General features: G+C 43.9%; 1 protein-coding gene across 1 annotated transcript in view; it reads right to left on the reverse strand.

Moving 5' to 3' along the window:
- LOC122811485 (kinesin-like protein KIF18A) overlaps positions 1 to 23728 on the reverse strand; it is a gene marked incomplete in the record, with an annotated part of 1576798 nt that overhangs the window by 311716 nt on the left and 1241354 nt on the right.

The raw sequence follows: 23728 nt of genomic DNA on the forward strand, positions 1-23728 counted from the left end.
GGCAATGCCCTGAGTATTGAAAATCCATCCTAATATATTTTAAAAGGTCTGAGAACTTGTGGTCATCTTCCCAGGAGTGCTAAGCTTTCATCCTAGAAGTCCACAAGAGTGGCTACTCTGATTGGAGAAAGATGAGCGGAAGCTGAAATTGCAACACTGACCTTACTCAAATATCTGCTGTTATGCTGAATTCTCAAACAGCACTATGTACTTTGTACAGGCCACATTTCTTGTATTATTCATTATACATGGAGAAACAGACTCTTGTAAGCTCACTTCCAGATCCAGGAGGGTCATGTGGCTAACTCTAGGTATCCCAATCACAGAATATCTTAGACTGTATGCCCAGGTAGCTGCCTCACAAATGGCCTTGGTTGATACATGTTTGATAAAGAATGCTCAAGTAGAGGCAGCTCTGGCAAAATGTACTCTCACAAGCTCTTGCAAAAGTTTGTTTTTAATGACAGCAAAAACTATGCTGTTGATTAACCACTTGGAAATGGTCTGTTCTGTAACTTATTTGCTCTCTTTACCCTGCACAAAGGCTAGTAACAACTGTTTTGTCCACAGAGCCTTCACCAGATTTAGAGAAAGGTACAACTGCCCATGGATATCTAACAAGTGCGGGATCTTCCCTCCTTTGTTTTACGGCTTTAGGAAGAATAGTGGTAGCTGGACTGATTGAACAGATATCTTTTATACTACTTTACACACGAAAGAATGTTTTGTCCCAAGGCAGACCCTATCTTTATGGAAGATACTGAAGGGCGGTTTTATTGCCATCAATAAGGTGATGATCTAGGGCAAAAATCTGAATGACACAGAAGCTGCAGGCTAAAAAAGGTCTATTGCTGCTTCCAACATGAAATTCACATCCCACAGAGGAATAGTTCCTTTTGTTTGCCACAGGTGGGTCAGCCTACAGAAACAGATCGACTAGTTTGTCATCTTCTAGAGGTGGGACTAACAGCAGTTAAGCAAATATATGGAACAGATATGATCCTTTAAACCTACTGGAATATCATATCAAGGTCTAAAGTAGTAATCACTCCCTTGTACTCAGCATAGATTAGACAAATTATAGAGTAAATTGCTCTTTTTGTAATTTGTCTAACCAAACATACCAAAATAATTAGAAAGATCTACAATGATCACTGTCTTCAAGTTCCTGAGAAACTTCAGAGCTCTAGTCCCTTATTCAGTGTCTTACAGACTTTTGAGGATGAGATCTCCATTTCACTGAATGCATGAGAGAGACAGTTGTCTTGGATCTCCTGATTCTCCAAGTCCAATGGCTCCACCAGTACTAGTACCATGGACATAAATGTTCACCAACAGATAAAAATAAAACATACTGGAGGGACTGGTTTATATTCCCAGCACCTCTCAAACCTCTGCAATAAACTTCTCCTGCATAGTAAGCAATGAGACTCACTATCTTCCCTTAAACAGTTTGTAACACTAATTTATATCCATGTAATACCTAATTTTGCACACTAAATATTGAACATTTATATGATTGAATCATTATTTGATCTATTAACATACATTTTTTAAAGGTTTTAAAAAGTTGTATATTTTATACTCAATATTTCATATTTTATTATATATATTATATATACTCTAAAATAATTATGAGTAATACTAGGTTTATTTTTACCATAATCATTAAGTTTATTTTTACATTCATTAAGTTGATAAATATGAATAAATAAATATATATATGATTCATTACTTCATATAAACAACTATATTTGTCTATACAAGGTATTTATTAGTGTTCATTAACATTTATTATACTTCATTAATCTGTTTTAAATTCAATCTACCTCGTTTCATTATGTGTATTTGTTTGTTTTTATTAGGTGTATTTATTGTGCTTTTCTATATTTATATTTATACACGATGGTTTATTCATGTAGTTATCTATTCATCTGGTCACTTATTAATTATTATTATTATCACTCGCTGTCAGCCTTATGTTGCGGTCTTGATCATCAGCTGGAAGACTGTTTGTAAATAACTTTGTCCACCTTAGAATTTTGAGTCTCTTTTTTCTGAGTAGTATGCACCAACCTAAAGTTTTTAATTAATTAATCATCTAATTGAAAAATTGCACAATTTACTGGTTTTAATTTGGCGCCTTTTCTTAGTCATTTGTATAAATAGATGTTCTAAAACTGTTATGTGTATTGTCTGATGAAGCGTAGTGGTGACTACGCGAAAGCGCTTACATATAATTAAAGTTCTTTTGTGTCTACATACTGGATTCTTTACTAGAAAAGTAAAGCAACTGTTTTTGCTTTGTTGACTGGTTCACGCTGATTTATTCGAACTTTGAGTCTTTTACAGACTTTGTCAGAGTCTCTATTATTTCGTGGTGAGAGAGCCTGGTTATCATCATCATCTTCCCTTAAACATAACCTAGATGACTGGAGGGGTATCCTCAAATTTACATCGAGATTGACCAATACAGCCCTCTCTCCTCACGTCATACCTCTTTTCTACAGCCGAGTACCACCAAGGAGCAAATGGTTATAAAACCCAACAGCCTTGGAAAATCTATGAACAGAACAGCAAGACAGCGATCATCTAATGAGAGAAAGTACATTTGTGTAAGCAAACTTACCATAACAGTAGATATTCTAATAGATCACTGTTGCAGTAACCTAAGCTATTTGGGTCCTACCTCCTGCCAACAGACAGCTTTCAAAGCTTTAGGGCACCTTCCACACACTGTCATTAGCTCCATAACAAGACAGAGCACACATTTATTCACAGCTTTTTTTTTTTTGTTTGAAAAGATAAATGGTGAAGATGTTGAGTCCACACTGCCCTGAACTATCACTGAATCTTTCTCATGTGGATCTGGCCAATGGAAGCATAAGAATCATTGATCCCATGTACCTGAATAGCCCAAGAAATTCCATTGGAGATAGCTGTCTGAGTGGAGAACATTTCTACTTTGTCTGGAGAAAGAAAGATTCTTCCCAAAGAAGAACTTATCAGACATCCCTGGAATACAATTCTGTGAGAAAAGATGTGAGAAGAATTTTGTAAGTTGACTTGAAAACACAGACTAAAAGATTCTGAACATTTGTTAAAGACTCTTGGCAGCTCAAGGGTCAACAAAGATATGATAATTGTTACAAATATAGCTACAAGTGAATGTCTTGAAGTTTGCAATAAAATTACTGGAGCAAGACACTTTGTGAATATCCTTGGTGCTGTAAAGTCCAAGGGACAGATAGTGAACTGATAATGCAAGCCAGACACACAATCTTAAAAACACATTTGAACAGTTTAGCAAGAGGAATGTGATAAGCATCTTTAAGTCTAATTTTACCAGAAAAGCTAGAGAAGGGCTCAAACACTATTAAATTATTGCTGCAGAATATTAATAGAATGCATAAAATGTGAACAAGTTTTCAGTGCTAACTTTACATGACTACAGAATTAAACTTCAAAGGTCTAAAATGTATATAAAAGTTATGTACTCAACATAACTATGCATCTCTGCTGTCTATTTTCATTCTTCCTCAACTGATGGGTGTCACACATCTGACCTCAGATCCGGCTCAGCCACATTTACTTAGACTTTCAGATCTGACTCTTGAGCTCCTCCCATTACCTATAATACCCTACAACCCTGTAATACCTCAGATTGAGGCTACTGTCCCAAAAGCAGAAGACTAACTAAAGCCAATAAAGAAGAAATGTTAGTAGGAAAGATAGGGGCTCAAACATGGAACAGTGGATCCATAGTCACTATTGGGCCACTGCCAGAGGAAAAGGCAAGGGGAAGGAGGGCAGGAAGTTGTGGAAGAATGAAAATGGTCAACACAGATGCATAGGTATGGTGAGTACACAACTTTTATATCAGATGTTGCCCTTTTCATTCATTCCTCAACTGATGGGACAGAATTCCCAGCTATGTGAATCTGAATGGCCCTCAAGAAAGGATGTTCCAAAGTACTGCAGAACCAAACCAGCTCTGTTTCCAGAGATCACATCCAATCTGTAATGAGCAATACAAGTGTGAGCATTGGACCAAGTGGCCACAGCACAAATGTCATCAATATAAGTTCTGGACCAAAAAGCAGTAGTGGTACCCATGGATCTAGTGAATTGAGATTTAGGAGGTCTGGGCAAGGAAAGGCCTCATTGACTGTAAGCAAACAATATGCAATCTGTTAACCACTTTTCTAAGGTAACTTTGGAAACTGGTTTTCCCCAATCTACTGGAGGCAAAGACAAAGAAGCATTGTTTCTAGCATGATAATTCGAGGTGGCTGCTAACTGAACTTTGATGATGGAAAAAATGTAAGTTATGTACTTACCATAACTATGCATTTGTGTTGTTCATTTTCTTTCTTCCTCAATGATGGGTTCGGATCCAATTCAGTCACTTTCTTTTGCATCTTGAGCTCTTACCTATACCCATAATGCCCCTGATCACTGGTTTACCTCTGGTCGAGTTTGCTGTGTCAAATCTATGTTTGAAAAATTAACATAACCATAAACACTGACAGAAAATGATGTAATAGAAAAAAATAGGGACTCAGACAGGAAAAAGAAGTTATGTACCTACCATAACGTTCCATGTTAGTTGTCTTCATCTCGCCTTCTTTCTTGCTTGTTGGGATCGGAGCCGACCCTCGGCTCCGACTCGGCCATCTTCTATACCCCTTACCCCATGATGCCTAGTGCTAGCTACCCAGATCTCGTTTGTAAAAGCTAACCCCAGACACAGCAAGAATAATCTGACCAAACGAACAGGTTGGGCATATCTGTTATACTCTCTAAGTCAGTAGAGGAAACAAACCAGGAAATACTCAGATGGTGAAACCTAAACTCCTCTCGGTCCAATAGAACAGGGGGATGGAGGGGGGGACTCAAGAAAGAAGGCGAGATGAAGACAACTAACATGGAATGTTATGGTAGGTACCTAACTTCTTTATGTTAAGTTGTCTATCTCGCCTTCATTTCTTGCTTGTTGGGACAGCGTTCCTAGCACCTATGATCCTGGGTGGCTCATTGGAACAGACTCTTCAGAACAGTGGAACCAAAGTTAGCTCTATTCCTGGAGGCCATGTCTAACTTGCAATCAGAAATAAAGGTATGGGGATTTGCCCATGTGGCCACGGCACAAATAGAGTTCATGGGCAACCTATAATGGAAGGCTAGAGAAGTGGCCAAAGCCCTAGTAGAATGGCCTTTCAGTTTGGCAGCCAATTCTTTGTTTCTTAGTTGATAAATGAAGGTGATAATGTGAGACAACCACCTAGACAGGGTCACTTTGGAAATTGGGAGACCTTGCTTGCCCCTAGCATAGGAAAGGAAAAGTTGGTCCGACTTCCTTACATCTTTAGTTCTATGCAGGTAAAAATGCAGTTGTCTATGAACATCCAAAAGGTGTAACTTGTATTCTGCCTTGTTGGTGTAGTTAGGGAAGAACACTGGAAGGTCTATGGATTGGTTTAGATTATTTTCTGAGCACACTTTAGGAAGGAAGGAAGGATTAGTTCTTAGCGCTACCCTATCCTTGTGAAAGACTAAGTACGGAGAACGAACGCTTAGTGCTTGAAGTTCCGATACACGTTTGGCTGAGGTAATAGCTACCTGAAAAAGAGTTTTCCAAGATAGAAACTTAAGGGAGCAGGAAGCTGCTGGTTCAAAAGGGGGCAAAATCAAGGAGGTTAGCACCAAATTAAGGTCCCAAGGAGGAGGGGGATCTCTCACTGGGGGCCTAAGGAGAGTAGTCCCTCTAAGAAAGGCTTTACACAACTTATGAGACATGATATTTAGATTAGAAAAGCCAACATGATAGTTGGATATGGCCGCTAGTTGAACCATGATTGTGGCAGAAGCGGACCCAGAGTGAAAAAGCTCAGTTAGGAATTCCAAGATCTCGTGAACTGGGGCTGAAAAGGGATCTATGTTCCTAGCCTCTGCCCAATAAGAGAAACGTTTCCATTTACTAGCATAAGTCTTCCTAGTAGCTGATTTGTGAGAGGATACAATAATTTCACGCACAGTGGGGGAAATGCTGAGAAGCCTGGCTAGGGTTGGAATTGGATCAACCAAGCTGTGAGCTGGAGGGTCTGAAGGGATCGATGCAGCTCTCCTGATTGATGAATCAGCAGGTCTGGAATAGGATCCAGGATTGCTCGAGGAGGTAACGGTGCAGGAACGGAAACCAAATCTGTTGAGGCCAGTAAGGAGCAATGAGGATCATTTTGCAACCCAACAATATCACTTTCTGTATGAGTTTGGGTATAAGAGGAAAGGGCGGGTAGGCATAGAGAAGTCCCTGAGGCCAATCGTGGACTAGAGCGTCTCTGGGAGGATGACCGGGAAGCAGTAGAAGGGAGAAATAGTTGCTGCATTTGGTGTTGAAGGGGATTGCAAACAGATTGCAGCAAGGCTGTCCCCATTTGCGGAAGATGAGATCTGCAACTACCTGATTCAGAGACCACTCGTGAGGCATGAGAATAGCTCTGCTGAGCCTGTCCGCTATGACGTTGGACTTCCCAGGGATGTACATTGCAATCAGAAATCGTTGGGAGGAAATCGCCCACTGCCAGAGTCTGAATGCTTCTCGACATAGGGGGTAGGACCTGGTTCCGCCCTGCTTGATGATGTATCACACTACTGACACGTTGTCCATATGAATTGCAATGGTCCCAGGAGGGAGTGAGCCCTGAAGTGCTTGCAATGCTAGTAGCACAGCTCTCATCTCCAAGACATTTATGTGCAGATGGTACTCGTGAGGTTGTCATATGCCTTGGACCGTCCTGCCCTGATAATGTCCCCCCCATCCCATCAGTGAGGCGTCCGTGGTCACTGTAGCAACCGGAAGGGGTTGGATGAATGGTCTGCCCTGAGACACTAGCGGGGAGACCATCCACCAGGAAAGGTGTCTTTTGCAAGTTTCTGTAATTTTGATCATGTGAGACATGGGGAGTTGTTGAAAGGACCACTGTGAAGAGAAGCCACTGAAGGATTCTGATGTGAAAGCGGGCTAGAGGTATCAGAAGAACTACCGCTGCCATAGAACCCAGAGTTTGAAGGACCAACCGGACCTGTACCTTTTTGCATTGCATAAGGATATGGACTTGCTGCTGAATCATGGCCACCCTGTCCGGCGGTAGTCTTGCGGACATACTTTTTCTATCTAGATCTGCTCCTATATAGGTAATAGATTGACAGGGCAACAAGGCAGAATTTTTGAAGTTTATGGTAATGCCTAACTGGGCACAGATTGCGATTGTATAGTCCCTGGCTTGAAGAAGTTGATGCCTGGTAGTAGCAGTAAGGAGCCAGTCGTCTAGATAAGGAAACACCTGGAATCCTTGACGTCTCAGGTTAGCCATGACCACTGCCATACATTTGGTGAACACCCTGGGTTAGACCAAAGGGCTCTGAACTGATGACTGGCTCCCAGCCAGAAGCGAAGGAATCTCCTGGAGCGCCTGTCCATCTTGATGTGATAGTACGCATCTTGGAGCTCTATTGAGCACATCCAATTGTCCTGAACCAAAAAGGGTAGAATGGACTGAAGCGTGACCATCCGAAACCTTGTTCTTTGAACAGACTTGTTTAGTCTGCTGAGATCCAAAATTGGTCTCTAGTCCCCTGTCTTTTTTGGTACCAAAAAGAACCATGAGTAAGTTCCGGATCCGAGTTGGTCTGCCGGGACTTCCTGGATGACTCTTTATTCTAGCAGTCTTAAAATTTCTATGACTGCAAGGGCCCTCAGACTGGGTGGTACATCTGGGGGGGATTTGCTTAACGATAGGGGAGATTGGAAGAAGGAAATTACATAGCTTCCGGATATGATTGAGTGTACCCATCTGTCTCGCGTAATGTCTTGCCAGGCTTTTGGGTACAGTGAAAGTCTTCCCCCGACTGCCTCCAGAGGTGGGCAGTCGGGCAACCCTTCAAGGATGCTGGAAGGGCTTGTCAGAGAAAGATTCTCTGCTGCCCTGAGGGTGGCGTCTGTTGTTGTTATTCCCTAATCTGCCCCTCCCTGGAGGAAAAGTCACTATGTGTATCAGGCGAGGCTCCCTGGGATTTCCGAAACCACATTTTTCCACTCTTCTGACCTTTGGGATATGGTCTGGAAGGAGTGGAAAAACAGACTCCCACGGCAGAGAGAGTCTTGCCTTCCTGTTCACACTAAGTGAGAGTGTCCTTCACCTGTGGTCCAAAGAGAAATGAACCGTCAAAGGGGGTGTTGATGAATGACGCTCTAAAGGGCTACGCAAAATTCCACAGCCGCATCCATGCGTGTCTCCTAAGGGCCACGCCTGTGCCTGCGATAGGAAATGAGCCTCATGGAGGAGTTAACCACTGAATTAAGGGCCGCCAGCTGACAGGCTACTTTAGCTTGAACCCCTTCAGCTGATGGATCCTGGACAGTATATCCAAACTCTTTTAGGAGATCCCTCTGAAGCCTGGTAAAATGGCATAAGTAATTCAGTGACCTCATGGAGAAGGTCGCTGAAGCAAACATTCGCTTTCCATATCTGTCCATAGTCCTAGACTCCTTTTTAGGAGGATGGACAGAGGAAGAAGTTTCCACTAATTCCTTTTTAGTGGCCGCTGCTACTACCATGGCATCCACGGGAACACCCTTGGTGAGGAACTGTTTGTCAGGGGGTGCAGTAATAAACTTACCGGGCCTCGTCGGGGTTGGGTTCCACTGTGTCTGGTGCTGACCAAGCCCTTCGAGCCGCCACAGACAGTGGATCGAAGAGCGGAGACACCCAGGAGGTGGAAGGGCGGGAACCAAACGCATCCAGGAATACGGATTCATCCTCAGTAGGGGCTAGGGCAGTGCAGTTCCCCCTCTGCCTAAGCATTTCTAGGATGTCCTAAAAGGAAACATCTTCAGAGGGGGATCTCGGGGACCCTTCTGATTCATCCAAATCTGTATCCGAAGTGACAGACTCAGGGGAGTCAATGTGCTTCCTCTTGCAATTCCTCTTCCGTGGTGCCTCCTCTGGATGATCAGGGGAGGTCTCGGAAGAGGAGGAAACACCCAATGGGCTGCTCTGGAGCGTCTGTTCCCCACGCTTGGGGTCTGGAGGAGGGACAGAGGTTGACGCAGGCACTACAGGGGACGGAGTCAGTGGGGTCAAATGTGGTGCTGACTCATGGGCCAGTACACTCCTCATGACATCGAAGGAATCCCTGCCATGATGCAAAGAAGGATCCGGCTCCAAGGAAACCGGAATCCTCCTCCGCACCGAGGGGGACGGCTCCGAGGCCGATGTAGGAGCCGAACTCACCTGTGCCGAAGCTCCGAGAGGGAGAACGGGGTCAGACAAGGGTCCGATGCCACTCGCCCCCTCGGAGCCGACAAGGGAGTCTCGGCACCCAGATCACTCGACAGAAGGTACCATCAAGGGGATCGGAGCCGATGACGGAACCGAAGGGGAAATCGTTATCGGTGCCGATGGTTCCACGATTCGAACCCCAACAAACTCCGGCTCCGAGCTCAGAGGAGTCGGAGGAGGAATATCGATGGAAGCTGACTGAGCAGACACCTGTTGAGGAGGGCTGGATAACATTTTGGCCAGTGCCTGCGATTTCAACAACCTACTGACCACTCTCTCCATGTTGTGGTCCGAGAGTCTAGAGGACAGAGAGGAGTGGGAGAATCTATGACTGCGGTCACTCTGCAACAGGGGAGACCGAGGGGCCGAATGTATAGACTCTAGAGAAGATGACCTCAGTCTCTTGTGGGTCTGAGATGGCTCCGAAGATGCTGGTGGAGCAGACTGTGAAGCAGCCTCCTCGGTTCCAGCCCGAACTGCGGTAGTCGGTAATGTTTGGGCCAATGACAGCTCCGAGCTGGGAGCCGACGATTTGGTCGGTTTAGGAGATTTCAACAGCTGAGCCTTGGCTGGTGAATCCTGGGGCTTAAGGAGACCCCTTAATATCAGCTTATTTTTGAGCTCCTGCAGAAACATTGGGCTGAATGCGTGGCATACAGAACAAGAGTCCTGCAGGTGCACTGCGCCTAAGCAACAGATGCAAGAAGTGTGCCCATCTGTCAGAGACATTTTCTGACAACATGAGTCACACTTCTTGAATCCAGACACTTTGGATTCTTTAGACATATCTAGTCCTACACAGACGTCTTTGGCCAAAGGCCCAACAACAAAACAACTACAATCACTAATCTACCAAAACACAATAACTACAGTAAAGAAGTTTTTTTTTTTTTTTTTTTTAATAGGAAGCCTCTAACTTAAACGGCTACCTATGAAGTAAAGAGAGACTAAAACTAAATAGAAAACACTACAATAAGAAGAGATAGGAAAGGTGGGGGAGGGGAAGAATTCTCTAACTTAAACGAGTTCTAAGGGAAAAAACAATAACACTAAAAATTACAAGAAGCTAGTTAATAATAAGGTTGAAAGACTAAACTATCAAAAAATAACCCTTAATTTGCTAGAAAAACTATTAAACTAACTTACAAATGCCTGAGCCAGTAAGAACTAACCTCGCAGCTGAAGCAGCAAATGAGATCTGGGTAGCTAGCGCTAGGTATCATGGGATAAGGGGTAGCCTCGATCCAGTAAACAGCTTTTGAGCTATAGAAGATGGCTGAGTCTGAGCTGAGGGTCGGCTCCGATCCCAACAAGCAAGAAACAAAGGCGAGATAGACAACTTAACATCAGTTGTTCCTGACAAACTCCATCAGGTCATTCCCAAAGACAAGGAAGGAGAAAGGCGGGATGGAAGTTGAGGAAAAATGAAAATGAACACCACAGATGCATAGTTATTGTAAGTATATAATAACTTAAATATCTGATATTGTCATTTTCATTTGTTCCTTAACGAATGGGACAGAGTCCACAGCTACAGTAACCTTGGGTGGACCTCATGGAAGGATGTTCTGGAGTATTGCAGAACCAAATGTAGCTCTATTCCTGTTGATGATGTCCAATTTATAATAAGCCACACAGGTACGAGCTTAAGACCAAGTGGCCAACTGCAAAATTATCATCAATGGAAGCTCTAGACCAAAAAGTAGATGATGTAGCCATTGACCTAGCTGAATGAGCTTTTGGTTGTCTTGGCAAGGTCAAAACTTTTAAGGGGTACACATGAGAAATACAATCAATCAGTTATCTATCTGGCTACTGCAGTCTTTGAAACAGACTTATCCAACTTGTTTTTGGCAAAGGAAATGAATTTGATCAGTCTTAATTTCCTTCACTCTATGAAGATAGAAATGAAGTTGTCTATGTACATCTAAAGAAAGAAATATATTCTCCTTTATTCCCAAATTTAGGGAAGAAAACTGGCAAACTAATGACTTTATTGATATTTGTTTCTGACAAAACTTTGGGTAATAAAGATGGATTTGTACGCAAGACAACTCTGTCAATATGAAAGATCAAGTAAGGTGGTTTTCAAGACAGTGCTTGGAGTTCAGAGACTCTCCTTGCCGAAGTTATGGCTAAGAGAAAAACTGTTTTCAAAAACAAAACTTGAGGTCCACATTTCTGAAGGGTTCAAAGGGTGACTGTATCAGACTCTGAAAAACTAAAGAAAAATCCCAAAGTGGTATAGGGTCCTTAATAGGTGGCCTAAGTAAAAAAGTAACCTTAAGAAAAGCCACCTTACACAACTTAGATGATGTCAAATGGAAGGCATCATCTCCAAAGTGAAAATTTAGAATGGCAGCCAGATGAGCTTTAATAGCAGAGAAACTGGCCCCAGCTTGAAAAAGAAATGTTAGAAATTCTAAAACAGCAGGAATTGCAACAGCGAAAGGATCCAGATCTGTCTGCTGAGCCCAAGAGGGAAATCTCTTCCATTTACTTTTATAAATCTTTCTTGTAGAGGGTTTCTGAGATGAAAACAAAATTCTTCGAACAGGAGAGGAATGCCTGGAATGTCTAGCCATCATTGGAATTGGAGAAACCATGCGGTCAGTTTGAAGCCTGGAATGTCCAGATGAGTGAGGCCTGACGGGTGTGACAGGAAATTTGGACTGGGGTCCAGTGTCCATGCAGAACAGATTAGATGAGACCATAGGAAGGAAAACCAAATCTGCCAAGACCAAAAATGGGCAATGGGGATTATTTTGCTCTTCAACCTGAAAGCCTTTGAAGAAACAAAGGAATTAGGTGTAGGGGAAAAAAAAGCATACAGACCACTGGAGGGCCAAATGTAGACTACAGCAGCTCTCAGTGACTGGGCCAAATGTAGACTACAGCAGCTCTCAGTGACTGGCCCCGAGTGGGAGTTAGGGCAAAGAACCTGTTACACTTGTTGTTGAGGGGTGAGGAAAATAGGTCCCAGCATGGTTGACCTCACTGGCGGAAGATCATGTTTGCCACTGACTGACTTAAAATCAGTTTTGCTTTAGGAAAATGAGGCAGAACCTGACTGACATGCAACCTTAGCATAAGAATTCTGCTCTGTGTTAAGAGCGCTTGAAGATTCACCGTGTCTAGCACACCCCTATAAACTCCAAGACTTGTACGGTTGAAGTTTGGATTTTGTAAGATTGACGGTGATAACTAAAGAGTGAGTCAAATGCAGAAGAGCCTCTGGCTGTTATCAATACATAACTGGCTGATGCGGTGAGAAGCCACTAGTCTAAGTAAGGAAACACCCTGAATCCATGCAGTCTTAGATAAGCTGCAACCACTGCCATGCATTTGAACACCTTGGGGGCTGTGGTGAGACCAAAGGTCAGGGCTCTGAACTGACAATGACTGGCTCCCAGCTGGAAGCGAAGGAATTTTCTTGATCATCTGTTCATTTTTATGTGATAGTATGTATCCTTCAGATCTACAGAGCACTTCCAGTGCCCTTTCTGAAGCAATGGTAGAATGGACTGAACCGTGACCATCAGGAATTTGGAGTTCTTTATTAATTTGTTTAGATAATCAAGATCCAGGATGGGTCTCAGATCTCATGCTTTTGTTAAAACCAAAACGAACACTTGAGTAAAAAAAAAAATTAATCCTCTTTTTTCTAGCAGCTTTTGGATTTCCGGAGCTGCTTGCTCCCGCTGACTGGGTGGAACATCGGGGAGACTTTTTCTTATTCTTGGTGGACTTTGCAAAAAGTGAATAAAATATTCTACGGATAGGATTCTTTGCACCAATGTGTCTTTTGTGATGGCTGTCCAGGTTTCCAGGTGCAAAGACCAGTATCCCCAACTGCCTCCAAAGAACAACAGTCAAGTAACCTTTCAGGAACGCTGACACGGTTTGGCTGAGAAAGAAGAGAAAGACTCTTGATTTTGCTGACCCCCCTGTCATGTGGGTGGCGTCTTCTGTTAGTATAATTACTCCCACCTCTGCCTCTGGGTGAAAAATCTCCATGTGAATCTTGAAAAGGCCGTTGAGATTTCCGCAGTTATAAGTTATGTACTTACCATAACTTGGAATCTGTGTTGTCCATTTTCATTCCTCTTCACTGTTGGATTACGGAGCCGACTTGGCCGCATTCACAAGACTTAGGATCCAAGTCTCAAGCTCCTCCCTGTACCAATAATGCCCTATTCTATACTCCCAACTCCTCAGATCAAGTTTGCTGCCTTACTGCCCACGGAGTAACAGAGACAGGGGAGACATAAGAAAAGACTGAGGCTCAAACCTGGAAAGTACAGTTTTGTACCTACCATAAATGTAGATGTTCGAAGATCCACATTGCTGCAGTCCTTACACTTGGGTAGTCCGCTGTCCTCGGTCGGCCCGAATATCAAAGTATAAGGCTGACGTCGGTCAAGGCGCATTAGACTGACATCAGGACGTCAGGGTACAAATGCGCATGACCGACGTCATATCCTCAGTCTTTTCTTGCCCCAGATGTCAGAAGACCCTAAAAGAAAGGTCAAAACCAAAAGACAGCAAACAACCAACCAACCACCCTTGCACTAATAATATGTACAATATATACAATATACACAATATTTACAATCCAACCCACACAACCACCTCTAACTACAGAGGGGAAGGAGGGAGGGAAAATTGGACTGCAGCAATGTGGATCTTCGAACATCTACATTTATGGTAGGTACAAAACTGTACTATGTTCTTCATCTCACATTGCTGCAGTCCTTACACTTGGGTAGAATCCCAAAGCAGAGGTAAGGGAGGATGGCAAAACTATAAAGAAGCAGGAGCTGCCAAAATGCCCTGTAAAATAGCAGTGGCAAAACCAGCCCTAGATTTAGAGTAAAGTGGAACGTGATAATGCTTAGAGAAAGTATGCACTGAACTCCAAGTAGCTGCCTCCAAAATATCTTTAGTTGCCACCCCCCTTAAAAAAGCTGTCAAGTGGCAGTAGCCCTAGTGGAATGAGGCCTAATCCCAGCTGGAATCTCCTTGCCATGATGGGAATAACAGAAAGCAATGCAAAACCCAATCCACTTAGAAATAGTTTGTTTTGACACAGGCTTGCCCTGAGAACTCAAAGCAAAAGAAACAAACTGCTGAGACTGCCTGAACCCTTTAGTTCTGCTCAAATAATATCGCAACTGCCTGTGTACATCTAAAGTGTGCAAAATCTTTTCCCCTTTATTTTGGGGATTTGCATAAAAAGTAGGCAAATGAACAGTTTGGTTTAAAGCCACACTAGAAACCACTTTAGGCATAAAGGAAGGATTAGCACGTAAAGATACCCTATCCTTATGGAAAATTAAGAAAGGCTCAACCGCCATAAGGGCCTGCAATTCAGAAACCCTTCTTGCAGAGGTAATGGCCAACAAAAAAGCAGTCTTCCATGATAAATATTTCAACTCGGTAGTAGCTGCAGGCTCAAAAGGTTGTAGAGTAAGTTTCTCCAACACAAAATTGAGATCCCAAGCAGGAGTAGGAGCTCTACGTGGGGGTCTTATATTCTTTGCCCCTCTAAGAAATTGCTTGAACAAAGGATGAGAAAACAATGGTGGGTCACAGTCATAGTGAGCCGAAATTGCTGCAGCATGAACCTTAATAGAAGAGAAAGACAAACCTTTGTCCAGTAACTCAGTAAGATATTGAAGAGCCACACTTAAATTAGGCTCAGAAACATCAAAATCCTTTGCTGTACTCCAAAATAAAAATCTCTTCCATTTATCTGCGTACACTTTCCTTGTACTAGGCCTTCTAGCTTCCAAAATAACATTCAAAACTTGCTGTGGAAGTTGAAACCCTCTATGGTTCAAAACAGAATATGCCAGGCTGTTAGGTGAAGAGAGTGAAGCTTGACATTGAGTAAATGACTGTTCTCCTGAGACAACAGGTGTGGAATCAAGGCAAAGGCCATGGAGGCTCCCGTACCAGACTTCTCAGTAATGGGTACCAGTGCTGTCGAGGCCAATCTGGAGCTATTAAAATCATCTTTGGCTTGTCCTGTCTGACCTTTAGAAGTACCTTTGGGAGGAGAGGCAGAGGTGGAAAGGCATACACATGAAGATTGCTCCAATTGAAAGAAAGAGCATCCACTTTCCAAGCTGTGGGATGAAACCTTTTCATGCAAAACTTTGGCAGCTGGTGGTTTAGTGGAGAAGCGAACAGATCTATGTCTGGAGTTCCCCATGACACTGTCAATTTCTGAAATACATGAGGATCCAATTTCCACTCGTGGGGATCCATAATTGCCTGCTCAACACATCTGCTAAGGAGTTCTGTGCTCCCGGCAGAAACCTTGCCTGAAGATTTAGCTGTAAACTGAGAGCAGTCTCCCACAAAATCATTGCTTGCCTGCATAGAGGATAAGAATGTGTTCCCCCTTGCTTGTTGATGTACCACATGACAGTTGTGTTGTCTGTTAGAATCAACACCTGCCCTGGAAGAAGTAAATCCTTGAAAGCTATTAATGCAAACTGGACTGCTAACATCTCCTTCAAGTTGATATGTAGATGTTGTAGTCTGGCAGGCCACTTGTCTTGTATCCACTTTCCATTTAGATGAGCTCCCCAAGCTACGTCTGAGGCATCTGTCGTTAGAATCTGACTCGCCTCTGGCCGGGTCACAGAGAGTCCCTTGTTTAGGTGACATTCCTGAGCCCACCACAAAAACTCCTTTTGAATGCAAGGTATTATCTGAATGACAGTGTCCAGATCCTGGCAGTGCTGTGTCCATACATTTTTGAGATACCATTGTAGCTTCCTCATATGCAGTTTGGCATTGGGAAGCACCAGAATACAAGATGCCATGAACCCCAAGGCTTGAAGGACTGTGCTTGCAGTCAGCCTGGACTGATGAGACAATTGATGAAAGTAAAGGGAAAGATTCTTTTGTTTGTCCGGGGTCAAAAAGGCCATCTGGGATGCTGTATTCAGTCTTACACCCAGAAAGCACATGTCCTGAGAGGGTACTAGACTGGACTTTATTTCGTTCACAGAATACCCCAGGCATCTTAGCACTGCTATCACATATTCCAAATGATGAAGAAGCTCGTCCCTTCCTGGAGCCAGAATCAGGCAATCGTCCAAATAAGGATAGATCTGTATTCCTTTTAGCCTGAAGAAAGCTATCACTGGAGCCAGGACTTTCGTGAACACTCTGGGCGCAGTAGATAAGCCAAAGGGCAATGCAGAGAACTGATAATGAGAAGTCCCAGCCCGAAAACGCAGATACTTCCTGCAACTCAGTCTGATAGGAACATGCAGGTAAGCCTCCTTGAGATCCAAAGTTACCATCCAATGATCTTTGCCCAGCAGAGGTAAAAGCTGTTGTAACGTCAACATTTTGAACTTGGGAATGTCCAGATAAGTGTTGAGGATAGATAAATCCAAAATTGGTCTCCACGTGTTCCCCTTCTTTGGTACTAGGAACAGGCGAGAATAAAATCCTAGGCCCACTTCTGGCATAGGGACGGGCTGTATGGCCCCTATTTGAAGTAGCAGAGAAATTTGTTTGTGAGCCTCTATTCTTTGCTGAGGAGGAACGTCTGGCATGCCTTTGAAAGGAGGCAAGGTATGGAAATAAAACCTGTAACCTTGGTGTATGATATCCAATACCCATCTGTCTTGGGTAATTAAACTCCAATTTTCCTTGAAAAGTGCCAACCTTCCTCCCAAAGGTGCTGCCAGACGAGAAGGCTCTGGCAGCTGAAAAGGTAGGTCATTGGGTCTGTTTACGAAAGGACTGACCCCTGCCCTCACCCGAAGACTGTGCAGGTGAACTCCCTGTTCTAGGCCTGAAAGAGCCCTGAGCTCTGCCCCTACCACGTCTAGATCTACCCCTAGACTGGGAATCATAAGAAGGATACGTCCACCCCTTGGTAGGCCAATTTCTACTAAACTTCGGAGGCTGAACCTGCAAAAAATCTTTAACAGTCTGCATAGACTTAGCCTTGTCTTCCATTTTCTTTAAGACTGCCTCAACAGATGAACCAAACAACACATCTGATTGTAAAGGAGCATCTAAAATCCTTGTCTTAACATGGTCAGATAAATTCTGATCCCTCAGCCAGGCGTGCCTGCGAAGAACTGACCCAGTGGCAGCCACCCTAGACGAGGCCTGTACAGCATCAAAACCACATTGCAAAGAATGCTTACCCACCTGTTCAGAAACATGTACTAAATCTTGTAACTCTTTACACTCAATACCTTCCGCCAGAGCATCTACCTTAGACTTCAACTGAGAAAGTAGATAGTTTTGGTATTTCAACATGTGAAACTGGCAATTCAAAGCCCTCATAGCTAGGGTGGAAGAAGTATAGACTTTCTTTCCCCATCTATCCAAGGCCCTGGCCTCTTTATCTGGAGGAACCGGATTTTTAACAACAGAAGCCTTAACACCCTTAGGCCCCTGACTTACAGTTTCTGGGTCCGCCCTAGGACTCTTAAAAAGATACTTATGAGCTTCAGGTACCCTGTAATACCTATCCGGTTTAACAGGAGCAGGAGGCAAAGAATCAGGATTAAGAGAAGCCTCTGCAAACACATCTTCCACAACATCCAGAACAGGAGGTATAGCCAAAGGCCTATGCTGGGGTAAAACAAAATTCCCTAAGCCTTTTCCTGGAATCAGAGAAGTCCTGACCTTCCCACTTAAAATGCTCCCTCATGGAATGAAGAGTCTCTGAAAAGAAAAATCCTCAGGAGGAGAAGCAGAAGGAGTAGAATCATCCACATCAGAATCAGAATAAGGAGAATACTCCTGCAAGTCTTCAGCCGAAGACTCTGAAACATCCCAAGCCTGCTCAAAACTCCCAACTCAGGTTCCACCCTAGGTCTCTTATCAGGAGGGGCAAAGAACCTCTAATCAAAGTAATCAAATCTTCTGCCATTTTAAGCATATGCTTCTTGGGCACAGATCCTGAAGAACTAGGAGTGACACCAACTGAAGCTAAACCTGGCCTGCCTCTGGGAGAAGCCTTGGAAACAGAAGGAGAGGGCCTAACCACCCTAGGAAGGGAGGGGAGTACAGTAACCTGAGAAGCCCCTTCAGCCTGACCTGCCTCCTGAGAGGCCACATCCTGCAATAACAAAGTTTCCCCCTGGGACTCCAGAGAAACCTCCGGCGGAACCCCCGGCTCCACCGACACCTCTAAAGAACCGGCGTCCGGTACGGGCGACTCTTCTTGCCTGGGCTTAGCTGCTTTATCCTTGCGCTTCTTCGAAGAAGTGGACGTCGGAGCATCCGACGGCATATTATAATTGCACCGCTTCCCGAAGACTAACCTGGCACAATCTAACCTTCTCTTAATAGTGCGCTTATTGAATCTAGCACAAAAGCGACACCCAACAACGTCGTGCTCAGGCCCTAAACAAGGAATACACAAAGTATGATAATCTCTATGCGGTATCTGTTTCCCACAAGAAATACAGTTATTCACTTTTTCTGACATCCGGTAAACCACTGAGGCAAGAAAAAACTAAAATATTCCCCAACGGGGTACTTAGCCAACTGTGACTCGGTCTGAAACTCCGAATTCGAAAAATTTCAGAATGCCGAACGGCACTTGCAACGCTGCTTCTGCATCGGACCATGCGGCAAAAAAGACAGAGGATATGACGTCGGTCATGCGCATTTGTACCCAGACGTCCTGATGTCAGTCTAATGCGCCTTGACCGACGTCAGCCTTATACTTTGATATTCGGGCCGACCGAGGACAGCGGACTACCCAAGTGTAAGGACTGCAGCAATGTGAGATGAAGAACATCATAAGTGTTCCAAAAACATCAAAAGTTCCTTCTAGGGGAGACACAGCTGGGGGATAGCCGGGAAGGACGGTGAGGAAGAATGAAAATGGACAGCACAGATGCCAAGTTATGCAAGTACATAACTCCTAAATTCGATGCTGTCCTTTTCATTCTTTCGTACTGATGGGTCAGACCTCCCAATTACGTAACTCTTGGGAGGCCGTCAAGAAAAAACATGCCAGAGCACTGTCCAACCAAATGAAGCACTGCTTCGGGAGACAATGTCCAATTTATAATTTGTAACAGAGGTATGAGTCTTCAACCAAGTGGCTGCCGCACAGATATCATCAATTGAAACTCTAGAGGAGAAGGCAGATGAAGTAGCCATAGATCTGGTAGAGTGGGCTCTAGGAGGATGAGGCAATTCCAAACCTTTTAGAGAATAAATCAGCAAAATACAGTCAATAATCCATTCAGCCAGAGTAATTTTGGAGGCTGCTTGACCCAAGCGGTTAGGGGAAAAGGACACAAACAGCTGGTCAGACTTCCTGTACTGTTTTGTTGTAGTAGTCTATGAACATCAAGAAGGTGCAGTATATATTCACACCCTTATTAGTAAAGTTTGGAAAGAAAACTGGCAATTGTATGGACTGATTAATGTTAGTCTCCATGGCCACTTAAAGTGTTGGTTCAGAGAGGCAACTTATTCTTATGGGAAATAATGTAAGGGGACCCAAAGTTCAGAAATTCTTTCTACTGAACTGCGAGCCACCAAAAGAAATGTTTTCTAGGAAAGAAACTTCGTATCTCATTTGTTTGCCAGTTCAAAGGGTTTCTGAGTCAACCTCAGGAAGACCACAGTGAGATCCCAAGGAGGAGAGGGATCCTTGATTGGGAGGTCCAAGGAGAAAAATTCCTTTCCAGAACGTTTTACATACATACCATGCTTTTCGGCCCCAAAACTTGGACTGAACCACAAAAGGAGGGGGAGTATCAATATTCGTCAAAGATACCCACACCTCCATGTTGGTGGCACAGCACGAAGCATCAGAGAATATCCATGTGCAACTAACAGTGGATAAAACTGCCTTCCAGTTTATAGCCTGCTACAGACCACCCTCCCAAACCCAGGAACCCCACTCGAACTTCCTGAGAACACTGAAAAATATGAAGGTCTCTCCAAACACCATTATATTGGGTGACTTCAACTACCCAAACATAGACTGGGAGCATTACTGTAGCTCCAACACCCTAGCCCAAAGGTTCCTAGAATTTATAAACTCAAATGCTATGGAACAACTTGTTACCACTCCCACAAGAGGGGAAAACATACTGGACCTGATCATCACCAACATGGGGACTCTATGCTCCAGACCAGAAGTGTATCCCTCACTGGTAAGATCAGACCATAAACTAATCTCACTGGATATTCACATCCCGACCCCACCCCCTGCCCAGAAAACCACAGCGAAAAACTTCTCTACAGCAAATTTCACACTCCTCAAAACCGAGGTGGAATCCTTCAAAGCCCCCGGGCCTGTGGAAAATACGGCCCAGACTGCAGAATCCTTTATAAACGCATTCTATGAACACCTTCAGGAATGCATGGATCATGCAATCCCAAATAAAACCAAGACCCAATCCTCCAAAGGCAGATGTCCTGTCTGGTGGACCCCAGACATAAACAAACTATGCAACAGAAGGAGGAAGCTACTACATAATAGAGCAAAATCTCAAAAAGGGAAGGCATCTCTGATCAGTATTAGCAAAAAACTACAGGCACTCATAAAATCGTCTAAGGCCAGCTTTGAGAGAAAAATTGCACAGGACACTAAGGATAATCACAAGGCTTTCTTTAGTTATGTTAGGAACCTGGGTGGGAATTCCCAGATATGCTCAGAATTAGTCCAAAATGACAAATAATACACCGAACCCACAGACATTGCCAACATCCTAGCTGACAGGTTCAGCGCAAACTCCCACCCCCTCCCATCAAAAGGGCAAATATCTATCCCAGCAGAGTGCTGCCCCCCTGACATCTCAGATGCTCAGGTAAGAGCCACCCTCTCCAAAGCAAAAAACACAGCATCAATGGGACCAGACGGTGTCCTGGGCTGCGTCCTACATGAACTCCAAGAAGAGCTAAACCCAAACATAAAACTACTGCTCAATCTCAGCCTTACTACAGGATATGTACCGAAAGAGTGGTGTACAGCAACAGTGGTCCCTCTCCACAAAGGTGGTGCCTCAACGGATCCTGGAAACTATCGCCCCATAAGCCTGACTAGCTTGGTCTGCAAAGCTATGGAAAGGATCATCATGGACCTCATAAATAAAGATATTGGGGACCTACAGACACTGGATCCTACCCAATTCGGCTTTGTTAAGGGCAGATCCTGCCTCTTAAACCTGGTCGATTTCTTTGAAACAGTCACCAAGGCCATTGACGAGGGGAAGGTGGTCCACACTCCCTACCTGGACCTCGCAAAAGCCTTCGATACAATACCCCACTCGGGCATTATAGATAAGCTCACCAGCTTAAATATAAACCCCTATGTCACTAGATGGATTGCAAACTGGCTCAAGGACGGAACCCACATGGTTAGAATTGCTGGAGCCATGTCAGACTCCAAACCAGTTACAAGTGGCGTCCCACAAGGCTCAGTCCTGGGACCTCTTTTGTTCGGTATATATTTCTCGGAGGTACAGGCCAACACGGAAGGACTGTGGCTGACCAAGTTCACAGATGACTGCAAACTGGGTGCCATAATCGACTCTCCAGCCGACACAAGCATCCTCCAAAAGGGCCTCATAGAAACAGACAACTGGTGCCAGAGCCATGGCCTCAAGCTAAACGCCAGAAAGTGTATAGTCACCCCCCTTGGCAAAAACAAAGTGCCCACAAATTACCACATAGGTGGTAATCCATTAAGTACAGAAGAAGTAATTAGGGACTTGGGGACCCAAGTTGATAGCAATCTCTCATTTGACAACCATGTGGCCAAAGTGGTTAGAAGAACATTTTATATAGCTCACCTAATCATGAAGGGATTCACATCTAGATCAGGGGAGGTCATTGTGCCTCTTTACTCATCCCTCATCAGGCCCATAATTGAGTACAATGCCCCTTTTGGGATGTATCTTACCAGACACCTACAGCAACTGGAAAGACCCCAAAAGTACCTCACCAAGAGGATCAAAGGGCTCAAACAGATGCTATATGCTGCTCAGTTAAAGAAACTCCAGCTCTACTCAGTGGCATACCGCCTGCTCAGAGGCGATCTGTGCCTGACGTATAAAGCCATGCCCAACCCGGAATTAATGGACATGCTGCACCTCAGAAAATCCAAATCCCATCGAGCTATGCGCTTGAGAGACTTGAACCTCAGCACTGAAATAAATAGGACATGCTGGAGGGACAGATTCATAACCCAGAGGCTCCCTTCACTCTGGAATAAAATCCCAGTCCAGGTTAGGCAGAGTCCCTCACTGACTCTCTTCAAGAGGAATCTTGATGAGTGGATGGGAGATCGTAGGTTTACCCCGGGTATCACTTCTGTGTCACTATTAGACAGAGGCACAGTATACTAACCTCAAAAAAGGGCATAGCAAAATTAATTTAAAATGGGTGGCGAAAGCCAAACACACTCTGGCTAGGCTTATAAATGCCCTAGGGCAGATAGCCTAGTATGAACCTATAAACCTATAATCTGACAGTTGACAGAGAAAGAGATTTGTTTCCGGCACGGAAGTTGGATATGGCTGCTCCTGCCAAGGAGTGCATCATATAACTGATTTAGTTTCCAACCCTCCCTCCCTATTGGTGTCGTGTTCTTATACTTGGTGGCTTTGCAGTTGCCCTCCCCTACTGTAGATATGATCTGGGACACTCCTCCCAGTCTAGTGTAATTAGGTCATTCTACCTAATACAGAGAGAACATTTGAGAAGGCCAACCCACTTAGTTCCTTAACCTTGAATTATCTTCTGCTCCTCCTTTCTCCATTTTACTAAAAAAAAAAAACTTTGCCAAAAATCTCACTGTGTTCTGACTGAAGTGTGCTTCTCAGCTGATAAGTATATTTTGGCACTTTTTAACTGTTCAGAGTTGAATAAAACAATAAATGAATTCAGTTGAGAAACCATTTTGAATAAACTGCATTTATTTAAACTGTATTTGCTTTAATACCGTGACACACTCAAGTGTGCTAGCTTGCAAGGCACTTGAATTGTTTTTAGTGCTGTTTTAGCTGCTTCTCTGAAAAAAAAAATCTAAGCTTATTTCCTGCTTTTCCTGTAAATCGTCTAGTCCAGATACAGATTTGCTGTATCCAGAACTGTTTGTAAGCTTCTGAGACCCCCTAGCCTTTTTGTGTTGGAGGGAAGCCTTCTAGTTTATCAGTGGGAGTGGTAAGCACTAGGTGTAGCCTATCTACCACAAGATGAGTGGTTTCTGGCCCAGAAATTGCCATTTGGGCAGTTTTTCCATATCTTTCAACTTTCTGGTTTAAAAGCCCGCATTTGCGCTTTACCCACCTTTCCTGCAACTAGTCTAGTTCAGATACAGATTTGCTGTATCCAGGACTGTTTGTAAACTTCTGAGCGGTGCCAAA

Source organism: Protopterus annectens, chromosome 9.part0 (genome assembly GCF_019279795.1).
Source record: "Protopterus annectens isolate FY-2018-M chromosome 9.part0, PAN1.0, whole genome shotgun sequence".
In the NCBI taxonomy this organism is placed as follows: domain Eukaryota; kingdom Metazoa; phylum Chordata; order Ceratodontiformes; family Protopteridae; genus Protopterus; species Protopterus annectens.